Consider the following 12579-nt stretch of genomic DNA (forward strand, 5'->3'; position numbering starts at 1 on the left):
ATATATATATATATATATAAAATAAAAAATCTAAATAAAAGTTTTATACAAGGATAATTAATAAAGATTTTCACTTCTTTGTAACATATATTTGTATGTAGACATATATGTATACCTCATATAATGGAAAAGCTGTTAATTACAGTCTTTTAAAAAATATTTTTTATCACTTTATGCCTTTACCTCAAGATCAATGAAATAGAATGTAGAAATACATTATAATATAAACTTTCTGTATGGATTTAGAAAGTGAATATGAAACAGTTTCAAATTTTGAAAAAAGAGGTAATGCACTATTTTAATACTTGAAATTCAAGCTGAGCATGGTGGCACATACCTGTAATCCCAGCAGCTCAGGAGGCTAAGTCAGGAGGATTGTGAGTTCAAAGCCAACCTCAGCAAATTATTGAGGCCCTAAGCAACTCAGTGAGACCCTTTATTTAAATAAAATACAAAAAAAGGTTGGGAATGTGGGCTCAGTGGTTAAGTGTCCCTGGTTCAATCACCTCAAAAAAAAAATGAAAATAAAAATTCAAGTCTGGCTCATGATATACATAAACAAAAGAAAATATAAAATAGATGCCAACCTTTATATAATATTAAAATGTTAGATGAATGATAATCCAAAGATAAAAATGAACACATAAAATTATTAGAGGAAAACATGGGAGAATTTAATTTTATATTTACTTGACATAGGGAAATACTTTCTAAGCAGTTTCTAAATTTTGAAAGTATAAACAAAAAGAAAACAATGAATTGAAATATAATAAATAGGAAATTATCACTTGAAGGTTTTCACAAAAATAAGTTACTGTGAAAAATATTTAATCTATTTTGCAAAAGCACTTTCTCAGAAATCACTAAATAAAATGCTAAACAGTTCAAAGTCCAAAGCACAAGAACATGTTGTTCAGAGAAAAGTAAAATTATATAGATTAAAAACATACAAATTCTTTGAACACATACAGTTAGTTAAAACATAATACTGTATGATGGACTTCTCAGTTATGACAATGAACATAGGTTTAACATATGACATGTCACTAAATTCATAGGGAGATAGGTATTCAAAAAATGTTGAAAAAAAGTGTTTCCACATTTATATGCACTACACTTGCAACCTCAAAATTCTACTTATGCTGACTTGTTGTAGAGATGGGTCTTTGTAATTGTACAAAAAAATTGAGAAAACATTTATGATTACTGCATAATAAGTAATAACAAAAGATGGAAATTAAAAAATCCATTGATATATACCATTGACAGATTAAACAGTGCAATAAAACCTCATAAAATTGGATAGCATATTGCACAGTTGTTTTGATTTCTTTTGAAGAATCAAGTGGATAAATATTAATGATATGAATAATTGGCTATGTATGTAGACAAAAAAGGAATAGTGGAAAAATATCTTTTACTTATAGTGCATGTCCCCAGTGTACAAAAAATGCAAACACATGAAGTATTGCACATTAGTCTTCATATATGAAAAACATTTCTGGAAGACATTTAAAAGAAACAGAGTTAACAGAGTTTATTTTTGGAAAATGTAACCAGTGATGCAAAGTAAAAGGGAAAAGCTCTTAATTGCAAAGTCTTTTGAATTGTTTGATGTGTTTCTTTTTTAATAAAACACTGTTTATGGCCTCCTGTGTTTAAAAAACAACGGTAGATAAAAAGTGTAAGTAATAAAGGGTATAAAAATGAAACACATAATCTCTTTTGCTTAAAAATATCCTGTTAGACATCTTCAAAAGGTTATATCTTCTATAGATTAAAGGGAGCTATAATAATCAAATCAGAAAAATCTGAGCCTTTTGTATTTGACCTTTTGTATTACTGATATTTATAAGCCCAGGCCAAATTTTATGGCAATTTATGTACAGAGAAATATAAGAACTCTGCTACAATATAAGGGCTCTGGATAGAAATACTCCTGTCCTATATTCAGAATGAATTCTTCTTTGACTTCAAATTTCATCCTTTATGTTTTTACTTTATTAAATTCATGATAAGGTGTCAATAGTCTTAGCATAACAGCCCAGCTTCATTCTTTATTTACATATACATTCCTAGATATATCACACAGTTGGTGGAAAGGCTCTCACTTTAGATCTTGTATGCATGCTTTCTCTTGCACTTTGTCCTTTGAATATCCTTAAAATGTCAAAGAAATCCCAACTCAGGACCCTACTTATCTGGTTACAATGCAAAGGTTTCAAAATATTGATATAAAGCTTCCTGGATAGAGGATGTACTAATGACCTACTTCAAATTGGTTTCACTTTTTAAACTCTAGTGCAGATCATTTTATGTGGATGTTTTCTTTCTTTGTGCTGTATAATTTACTAAAGATTGATAAATGATGAGTATTTTAGAAAATAATTGTACATATTTCATGCAGATACCGTGTGTTATATATTCCCAGAGAGTGCCTGGTGAAAAAAGGAATAAATAGGTGAATTTAGGCTTCTTCATCTTTTCACATTGTTTAGAAGGATAGTTATGTTTGGGGGTTTGTTGTTTGATAATATAAAGATCATAATATAAAGATCATTCAATTTTCAATCATAATTCAATCAGATCCTATAATTAATGTTACATTTGTGCCTTACAAATTTTAATCCTTTTGAGGGTTTTGGCAATTTAAAGAGATAGGTGAATCATCTCTTCCATTTTACTAACCTAGATATTGAGGCTCAGAAGTTTGAGAAAGAACAATAGTTGTAACTTTGGGGGAATGGTATCCTCAAATCATTGTTTCAACACCTATTTAACCTTCATTTTTGATCCAACTTAGTGTTTTCTCCTAAGGAGATTTTGCTTGTTTGTCTGTTAATTTTGTCAATTTTCCTAGCATATGACAGTGTATTATTCATATTAGAGTTAATATATTGTTTAAAATAAGATATTGTTGAAGTAATTAAAATAATTGAGTTTCCTACAGGATTTATCTTTTAATTAATTTTCCTATTAACATTAGCAATTGGTGTTATTTGTAACAGTGATTTTCTAGATATATTAGAAAAACAATGTAATCTAATCAAAAGTGTTTAGAAGAGATATAAGTTACTGTAAGGTAGGATGAGGGTATGTGAAGGCCCACTGATGAGCATCTTCTATGCTGGGCCCACCTCTGGCACCAGATATCCAGCAGAAGACCAGACAGCCAAGGTCTTGGCCTTCAAAATAAAATCTAAATGGAGAATGTATAATATACTGGAAAGCAGGTAGTGAAAATACAATTTTATATTTGGAAAAAATGCTAAGAAAATTATGTTTTAGAAAGTAGCTATTTCAGATATGACACACAGAGAACAGTTCTCTAAGTGGAAAAGATGAACACAGAGAAGTAAGGAAAAAACAAATGATGGAAGGACTTGTTGATCCACTTATTGTTTGAGCAGAGACAAATCCGCTCTTGTTTTTTTTTTTTTTTTTTTTTTTAAAGATGACTCTGCCTGTTGTATGGTGAGTAGAGTGTGTATGAGTTTGGATTGTGCTAGGAATGTGTAAGCTCAAGAACCAAGCAAGAGGCTCTTGCGGTCTCTGCTGAAAAAAAAGATATTAGCTGGAATGAAGGAAAAAATGATGTATTAGTAATAATTTATTAGATTCTGATTTTGCCAAAAGGTCCTGAATCAATTAGATCTGACACAAAGGTGGAGACAGGGATCAATCATAACTCCTATAGTTTCCTGTTGTCAATTGGATAAATGGTAGTATATTTTATTAAGATGTAGAAACCTGTATAAAAGTAGGTATCACTGGAGTACACACAAATAAAATTGTGTTTTTGAATGATGAATTTAGAAAATTTGCTAGTTAAAGTGTTTAATGAGAGTCTGGATCTTGAATGAGGTGTTAGGGCTCGAGATCCTACTTTCTGGGGTAGGTAGCCATTGTGGGTTGGTATTTAAATCCAGAGGATGAACTCACCCAGAGAATATCCTGACATGGAGAGAAAATGTACTCCTATTCAAGTATAGAATTTACATACTCATATTCCATAAAAATATTATAACACACCATTGAGGTTGTTTTGTTTTGTTTTGATAAGTAGATTAATTAGGTCAGGAATCTAAAAAAGAGTGCTGACTGTGCATGGTATCGCTATGAGAGTGGTAATGGGAAGTTCATTGATTTTCATCTGGCATAACTTGAAGTAGGTATTAGGCAGGAAACATTTAGGCACCTGAAGGAAATGGATTTAATCATTTTTTGATGACAACAACAAAAAAGACTACATGTAATAGGGATTTTAAAAATGAGTTGAATTCTTCCCATCCATAATATGCAGGGTATTGTGCAAGGAAGAAAAACTTAGGAGGGTTGACAGTCCTCTCACTCAATCAGAGGTGGGAAAAAAAAAAAAAAAAAAACAACACAAACTTTGTCAAGAAGTCAATAACTGAGCTAAAGCCTAAAGCCAGATCAGGGGTCAGGATGGTGAACAAAAACACTAAGATGAGGAAGGAATTCCAGGCCCTCAAACTGTAAGGGCAAAGACACAGGTAAAAGCATCACAGAGAATTCACTTACTTCAAACAGCTTTCTAATTAAAACAAAACACAAACAGAAGGTGTGGTGTACTGCCAGGGAAGGATAGAATGTAAAGTAATTGGCAGGTCATAAGAAAAACTTAATTAGATTTAGGATTAAAAACATTACATTGCAGAAAAATAATTTCTTACTGTTTTTAACAGATAATGGTTAACTCTTAAAAAAACTCACTTTGGCTTCATTGTAAAAAATGTATTTGAAAGACTACAAGACTGAAGTCACAGAGTAATTAAAAATGTTGAACTGAACTAGGCAAAGTTTAGGATGGCACCATATGGTGGTTTGCATAGATCTTCACAATAGGATTCAGTGAGTTTTGGCAAATACATGCTCAGGGCAAATCATGCCCTAATCAAGAGAAAGACAGTTTCTATCACCAGACATGTTTTTTGTAACTAGTACCACTTTCCGTTCCCGGTCATCTTGAAGTGACCTATGATCAGATTTCTAATACCATATATTTGTTTGCCCTGTTGTTGATCTTCTTATAAATGGATTTGCACAGTCTGTGCTCTTAAGAAACAGGCTTCTTTATTGGACATGATGGTTTTGCAGTCTCTCGGTGTTGCTTGAACCACTTTGTTCCTCTCTATTGTTAAGTAGCAGTTTAGCAGATGGATATATAGTTTGTTTTTTCTTTACTATGTGATGGGAATTTGAAATTGTTCCCATTAGTAGCTATTATATATATATATATATATATATATATATATATATATATATACACACATAAATGTATTGCATAATGATTTTGTGGATATATGTTTTCATTTTTATAAGGTAAAAATATAGTCATATAATTACTGTGCCATATTGTAAAGGTTTAATTATAAGAAAGCAAAACAAATTTACAAAGTAGTTGTATTATTCCACATTTTCACAAGAAAATGATGAAAAATGCAATCACTGTAATCTTGCAACATTTCTGTTTTTTCAATCTTTTAAATTTTAGTCCCAGTTAGCCTAAAATGGGACTATTATTTCTTTATTTATTTATTGTAACTAAGGATGCTGACTGTGTCTTCATGTGTTAATGACTATTCCAATGTCTAACTCTTCCAGTGGTCACTCTACTCACCTTAAATTGCTGCTGTCTGTTGGGTTTTTCATTTTTGGTTTTTGGCCTCTTGATTACTGTGTTGTTGGAGCTCTGTGTACATATTCTCATATGCAAATATATTCCAAATATATTCTCCTATATTAAAAAATTACTTTAAAAATTTTAAGAGCTATACCAAAACACAAAAGTTCTATATAATAATGGTACCATGCACTTTTTGATATGTTCAATCAGGTTAACCATACCTGTTTCCTTATTTATCACATAAGTATCTCTGTTTTGGCTGTTACCTTATAAATTATATTCTTTCTAATTTTATTTTTTCATTCATGCCAAAGTGACAATTTTTATTGTTTCATCTTCTATATATTATTTTTTCTGAGTTATGTTCCTTTGTTTTGGTTAGCAACTTGAGCTGGTTTCTTTTTAATTATTTATCTGAATAAGGTGAATTTTGGAGTGAAACTATACTTTGGATCATATCTGTATGTATAATTTTTTATCTTTGTTTCCAGGTAGCATATGTGGTTCTGTTTATTTTAGTTTTTAATGTTTAATTCTCCCCTTCAATATATATAACTCAATGTTAATGACTTAAATGTTTCCTTGTTCCTGTTAGCCACATCGTTGTTTTGATTAATGTGTATGTAATCTGTCTGAATGATTTCCTCATTCATCTCCTCCATTTCTATTATTTCTGTATTTTTGTGTTCCAGGAAATTAATCAATGCTACAAGTAAGAATTTAGAATGCCCCCCATCTTGGTTTAATTTCTTTTATCAGATTTTATTCTGAAAACTGCAGCCAAAACTATTCTTTTTCTCTATTTAAACCATTACCCTTGGGAAATTTTCTATCAATTTGGTTATTGGTAACTTATTTCTTTGAAGGAAGACTTAGGTTTCTATATCTTCTACTCTTTCCTGTTTTATAGTTATTCCCGATATAAACAGGAGAAAATGTTAACTGTAAGCTTTTAATTTAGTGTCAGGTATTAAACTATGATCTCTGTGCTCTAAGTGCTTCTATATCATTTTGTGATGCTATGCCATTGCAAGGACTCTAATTTTCTTCTCCCAGACAGCTTCCTATTATGTTGTTCAATCTAGGAGTAGTAGAGATTGTCTCATAGGAGTGGAAAGAAAAGACTCATTCCTTTCTTGGTGTTCCCTTGTTTCCATTTGCCATTGCTCTCAGGAACAGGTCTGCATTTTTAGCAAAAGGAGAACATTCCCATTTTTACCTCTCATGGCCGTATTAATTGCATTCTCTCCTTACACATCTAAATTCTCCAGAATTATTATTGGTCTCTTCTGAGTTCCTTGATTGCCCCATAGCTGCCCACTGACCTCTTTTTAGAGACTGGACAGTGGTTCCAAAGGAGTCACTCTCCATATTTCTAGTATCTGATTATGCTAAACTTTTCCATTGTTATAGTAACCACAGAGCTTTTTGTCTTCTTCTAGAATTTTTGATTGTGGTGTCATATCAATATTTTTGTTTGCTTCTTTTCGTCTTGCTACTCTTCAGCAATGCTTTAAATTAGCTTTCCTGTTTAAATACCTAGCATGATTTCTAATTTCCTGAGAAGAACTGATTGATGTATATGTCTGTACTTGGTTTAAAGAAGCAGAACAGATGGTTACCTTTGCCATTAAAGGAAAGGTAAACAACGGTGGAGGTAAGTATTACTTGGTCTCTAGATCATCTAGAAGCTTGCATTTCCTGATAGTTATAAAAAGGACCTTCTCCTTTATAGATTAAAATACACAAAATTAAATAAAAAGCAACAGAATCTTCACTTAGTGTATCACACATGATAATGATCTAACATTTCATATGTGATCCTTCCCTTTGGTAAACACTGGATTAGAAAGAGGATGGTGCAGGCTGTAGAACTGTCTGAATCATATCAGTTCATTTTTATAAAAAGAAAAATGATAACACTAAACTATTAATAATACAATGATATAATTCACCTAATTTCCTGTTATCTAAGTACTGCCAACACAATTTCCTTGTTTCAATTTTCTAATTTAAGCTTATACATGGTTCTTAGGCTATCTTTAATTCTATTTTAAAATTTCAAGTATGGTATACAGTGGCTTCTCAGCCAGATGTATTTTGTTTGGCTTTTCATAAATTTACAAATAAATTATCAACTAGTATTTATCTAATAAATCTTCATTTTGAAGACTTAGATTACTGATCACCTATGTGCCTGGTGCTTTTATATGCACTGGAGGATAAAACAGCAAACAAAAAGTAAATAAACCCACAGCCTCATGAATTGCATAGCCATGATGGAATGAGATGCAGCAAAGTTAAGCCAATTACCATGCATATGATATTCCCTAGAACTGAAAATCACTGAACTAACTCATGAGATGACTACCTAATTGTTGATGTCTCCATCCAGGCAAGTAGATTCAACCATCTTTCTTGATAGTTTAGTATAATAATGTTTAAATATTGGATTGCATTGACAAATTCTACGTTTCCTGCCCCAAATATAAACTGTTAGAGGAAGTTGGTTGCTGGTATGTTTAGAAAGTCTGAAAAACATTACACAATATTTGTTTTCAACAGTAAGATTATATTATGCTATGATTATAAGTAGAGCCACTTTAGTGCATAAATTTTAACATCAGATATTGTCTCACTGTAATACCATATTTTATAAGAGAGTAAGTATGGAAAAAAAGATTCCTAATATCACAGAAATGATTACTAAAATAATCTTTAAGAAATAGTAAAAAAAGAAATTTAATTTTTAAAGGGTATAAAAATGAATTTTTAAACCCTTATGGCAAAACAAAAAGAAATGGTGATTTTAAAAAAATTCAATGGTAATTTAAAATTATACTTTCCATATAAATTGCTTTATGTTGGATTACCTTTAAATATTGGGTTGCAGATAAATAAAAACTTTAAATAATATTTAGAGTACACCATCTTCCCATCTCATATCTTGCCAGAAATACCGTCAGAATACTCACTATGACTTGGCAGTTACCCACTGACCGCAAGTTCAGATTTATGAGGAGGTAACAATCCAGCTCTGTTTGTTTGCCTTTCATTCAGTAATGGGTTCCTGTGGTGATTTCCACATGGCATGCATACAGGAAGGTCAAGATCATCTTTGTTCAGGGATTTGGAATCTAAGTTATATATTAGAAAAAGACAAATCCAGGTCCTTAAAGAAATATGGGACACACCATTATTTGGAAGATGTTGTCTCAAACTAACCAACTTACTCTGGGGGCGGTGGGGGATGGGAGGATACATTAATTATGGTGGGGAATACAGATAAGGAATAGAATCTTGCCTAGAAGGTTACCTAGAGGTGTCACAGCCATGGGTATTTAATAAAATCTTGAAAATCAGAAAGACACTGTACTTCCAATAAGTATTTTAAAAGCAAGTATAATCATTGCATTATTAAGAAAAAGGAAATAAATATGTGTGTGTCTGTGGATTTGATGAATTTATTTTACATGGAAACTTGAATATGTTCAACATGAAGTATGGGGCAAATATACTTGAGACAGAAAGCTTACCCATAGCATCTGAACCATCTGACAGTCTTTCAATATCTCTGGGTTGCCAGTTGTATTTGGGACTTGCCAAGGAGCGAGATGCTCTTGTGGTTTTCCATCATATAGTAATTGCTCTCCAAAGAACAAAAATCTATAAATATGAGAATAACATTATCTTTACTGTGTATTTTAAGTATTTTTTATTTCTTCTATTCTGCTAAAAATAAATATAAATGCCAAATACAATATATTTTCCTGATTAAACTTATGCAGTCCAGAAAATGAAATTTTTATTAGTAAATGGGAAAAATAAATGTATTAAGATCCACGAATGTTCTTTGTCTCTACATTCTTGATGGTTCTAAGTGTGTCTGAGAAGAGGCTAAATGTTATCATAGTTGATGGATCATGTATTTATTTTCTGAATGAAAATATCTTAAGATATAGAGTAAATACAATTAGGAGAACAATGAGTTCTACCATAGAAGTATCCTTAGGATTGTATGCTTTGTTTATATATTTATTTTGTGGTGCTGGGGAATGAAACCAGGCCCTTGCACATACTAGGCTGCATCACTAGCCCTGAAAGGAACATTAGAATGGAAACTGGGACTTTGATATTTTCACAATATTAAAGTGTTTAAGTTAGCTGTGGGTGTAGGAAAGTGGGTGAGGAAATTAGGGCCAGGTGGGGCATCCTGGCAGAACCTAAGTGCTGTATAAAAGAGGCATTTTGTTGCTACTGACCAGGTGACCAGTCCATTTCCTGAAGATTTCATGCAACAGCTAGTTCTCCAAATACATTGCATTTTGACTTTTGTTAATGCACAATAGTCTCCCTATCTCTTTCCTTCACACACACACACACACACACACTTCTGTCAAACTACTCAGCTTAATTCATTCTCAGGTTTAGAACTGTACAGTCCAGTTTCAGACAGAAGTTACAGATTTAAGAAGTGTAATAAATTAGGGAATTAAATTGACAATGTCTTCAGACCAAATCACTCATTGTCATCATTACCATCATCATCAGGAAAAACACAGTAACTTAAATACAAAATTGGGTGTATTTTGTGGGCTGTCTAATTTAAAAGACTATAGAGATACCCCTTATATTTTGAACCAGATAAGAATCATAGATCTTTAGGATAACAGAAAGGAGGGGAAGGTATTCTCAAAGCATAACCTAATTTGAATTTCTTGCCAATGTGTCAGATGGATGGCTCAGTGTAAATTAAAGAGAGTTGCAAAGGTATGGGGTAAGGCAACCATGTCAGAATGAATGATCAGTATATATGCATCTCTGTTAATATCAGAATATCCATTTCTTCTTGTTTCTTAGTGACACTTTTATACTTGCATTTTGATACTGTTGCCATTTTTCAATCAGATTTTAGCTGAAGCACAAGAAAAAATGTTGTTTATAGTTGAGCTTTTGAGTCACTTTGTGATGAGCTAGATTTTATGTATATTTTAAGAGCAATGCAAAATTATAAGGGTGAAAATATTTTCACTGAGAGCTATCAATTACTCAGGGTAAAGTGTCTGGACTACAGCAATTGCCCATAAATATTAGATGCTATATTTAATTTTTTTATTAGAGACATCATGTTATTTCAGAAAGGCCTATAACCTATACTGAAACAACCTAATTTCCAACTCTGGCCATGGAAGATTTAAAAATATCTCTGAGTCTCATTTTCCACTATAAGTAAAATATAAATAATAATACTTAACTATGATGAAATTTAAAAAATACATCTTAATATATTTTAGAAATAAGATGCAGTATAAAATACTATTTCAATTGAAAAACACAGCTTCTATTTTCTAATTTTACTCTTCTTTTTTTTTCATTTTATTTATTTTTATGTGGTGCTGAGTTTCAAACCCAGAGCCTCACATGTGCTAGATGAGCACTCTGCCAGTAAGCCACAAATCCAGCCCCAACTCTTCTTTATATAAAGCAGATTTTAAAAACTCCTAATCTCATTGTATGACTTGCATTTTCAATTCTTACAAAAATAAATGTTTATATTTTTCTCAAGTATTAAAAAAGAATCACATATTTTTGAAAAATGTTAGTAATGTGGCAACACATAATACAGAAATAAAAAAATCACATTTATACCATCCAGAACTAACTGCAATGCTATTTTGATAAATATATTTTAAATCTCTCTCTGTGACTGGTAAATTGAGTCATTTTTTTCCAGGTAGTTCTTCCACTTCCTTCCTAATCAGTTTGCTGTGTCCCTTGTAGCTTCTGTCCCAAAGTATGCTTCGTTGTCTCATCAACATTGTCTTTGCCCATGTGCCTTGCTTTGGCCAGTGGTGCAAGAATGGACTTTATGCTTTGGCAAAAACTATTGAAATATTGTGTATTTTTTTCTACTTTCTTGCTCTTTTTCCCTATTAAACTAGAATAGACTATATTGTACAGGGACTCTCTTCGGCCCAGCTCCCAGAATCTTGGAATGAGAAGAAATGGAACAGAAGCCTTGCCATGTAAACATGGCCTTTCCCACATGGGGCTACTCCCACAATTATGAAAAGATTTTGAAGACCTAATGAAGGTATCTAATCAATTGGCTATCAGACAGGGTGATTATGGAGAAGGGCTTAATTTAGCAGTGTGAGTCCTTTAAGAGCATAACACTTATTTTTTTTTTCCTAAACCAGTGTTAATCCAATTTCAGGCAGAAGTTAGTGAATGATTTAAGAAGAGAAATGCAATTAAAGAAAGGTTCTCCTCAATGGCAGTGGAGGAAGCCACAGCAAAATGACAGTAAAAGCATCATTAAGGACCTTAGGTTGGTCCTCTACTGACAGCCATCCAGCCGGAGGAAGCTTCAGCCCAATACCTCTAAGGCACCCAATTCTAGCAAAAACCAGAATGAAAATGGAAACAGATTCTTTTGCTGAGACCCTAGCAAACAACTCAGTCATGCCCCCTGGAATTCCCACTTATGGAACTATGAGATGTGTTTTAAGCCAATACATTGGTGGCATTTGGTATGCAGTACGAGAAATGTAATACATAAATACAGCAACCACCTCACAGTCACCAATACGTAATAAATAAGACATGGATAGTACACTCAGCCACTGACATGTGAGGAGTATTTTTTAACTTCAAAGACCTAGGAAATATACAGCATCTTCTCACACACACATGCACCCATGAGAGATTTCTTTCCATTGAATAAATGTCATCACATTAATATTACTTTTTGTATTTTACTTAATAGTTGCATTTTCACTTATAGGTCTACTTACTTTTCATTAATTCAGTGTAGAAATATTTAATGCCACTGAAAGTGGACACACAATATCATTTTTAATGACTCTATAGTTTTTTATTGTTTGGGTGCACAATGCAATGCTTTCTGTAAACATACAGTAATCTAA

The sequence above is a fragment of the Marmota marmota genome, unplaced genomic scaffold, assembly GCF_001458135.2.
Source record: "Marmota marmota marmota unplaced genomic scaffold, marMar, whole genome shotgun sequence".
NCBI lineage: Eukaryota > Metazoa > Chordata > Mammalia > Rodentia > Sciuridae > Marmota > Marmota marmota.